This window comes from Anolis carolinensis, chromosome 4 (assembly GCF_035594765.1).
Source record: "Anolis carolinensis isolate JA03-04 chromosome 4, rAnoCar3.1.pri, whole genome shotgun sequence".
In the NCBI taxonomy this organism is placed as follows: domain Eukaryota; kingdom Metazoa; phylum Chordata; class Lepidosauria; order Squamata; family Dactyloidae; genus Anolis; species Anolis carolinensis.
The window spans coordinates 60,253,673-60,255,300 of record NC_085844.1 but is presented as its reverse complement, the minus strand read 5'-3'; positions in this window follow the sequence as shown (position 1 = coordinate 60,255,300).

Sequence of the window (1,628 nt, the reverse complement as noted above, 5' to 3'; positions counted from 1 at the left end):
CCAGAGGAAGTCGTGATCAAAGGAGGCAAAGGCTGTTCAGTGTACAAAGCAAAATAATCAATAGGAAATGCCATGCCTCTTCTCCAAAAGATAATGTTCAAATCAATGGCAGCAATTAGATGGGATATTAGTGCGGAGGTTTTTGATTCAGCTAGGATGTCTGCTCCCCCAATTTTTCTTTGGAGAAAGACATTACTAGTTCAGTGGATACATATAAAAGAATTGCGTGCAGGATTTTCAATAGTGGATGAAGGATGGGAATTGAGGACATGGAACTAGACTGGTGGTCCCTGAGAGAGAAGTCACTTTAACCTGCACTGTCATGTCCCTGTCAACATGCCTGTACAATAACAAGAGCAAGAGACAGTGGTGTGTTTTCTTTCTAACTTCCTTCTGTAGGAGGAAGTGAGTTTTTTCAATATACTTTTTTAGGGATTCCAATTCATAGTAAACGTATCCACCAAGATCAAATATTTGGTGGGATGAGAGTATTGTTATCATTGTTATCATCATCTGTCATCATCATCATAATGATCATCTTGTCATTTTGTGCCTTCAAGTCAGCTCACAGTTAAGTTGATCTTATCTTAGGGCTTGTCTACATGGTCTTAATAAACTCTACTCGATATTGTTATTGTTATACATGTTGTTGTAATTTACTTGTATTTAATGTGTTTTATGGCAATATTATGTGCTGTCTGTAAGCTGTCCTGAGTACCTTTTGGAAGGTGGTGGGATAAAAATAAAGCTGTCGTTGTTGTTGTTGTTGTTGTTGTTGTTGTTGTTATTATTATTATTATTATTATTATTATTATTATTCACTGTGTATTTGATCCGGGCTGTCCTACACTCTTTAAGTTTTCTATTTCTTCCTGGTCATGTACGGGCATCTGATTACGCCATCATGGGGCGACTGCAACTGCTAGGAGCTCTCACAAAGTGTGAGGCTGTTTGGAAGCGGCAACAGTAATGGTAAGGAGATGGTCCAGTGTAGTCAATGTGATCTTGGTCCAGCTGGACTGGCTGCATTCCAACCTGCTGCTATTGTGGTTTCAGGACAGTGTGCATGGACTGCTCTGGACTAACCTTGGATTAATTGGAATTAACCAGCCAGTGTAAATGAGCCCTCACAATTATATTGGCAAGGTTTCTCCAAAAAGGATTTGCCATTGCTTTCCTCTAAGACTGATAATGTGTGACTTGCCCAAGGTCACCCAGTGGGTTTTCATGTCAAACAGGGATCCAAATCTTGGTCTCTCAGATTTTCACCTAACATTTGGAAAGCAATTTACCATATGATTTTGCCTGCTCTGAAAAATCAGAAAATACTATTTAAAAGACATTGAAATATATACAATATATATTCATATAAGAAGTGTTTCAATTTACTTTTGAAGGAAAAAAATCATTGAGGTGAAAGCTGAAATTACTTGCTCCCATTCTATTTTTAACTATCCCTCCATTCCCATGAAAAAACTGAGTTAGTCAGAGGAAGACAATATGTATAAGGAGTAAGTAGTTCACCAAAAATCATTTTCAAAATCTTTCATGACCCTAGGCAGAATCTGGAACCCACCCTTGATGTCATAGTTTTCACTGAAGAGTTATAGTAAAGTCATTTTTGTTAC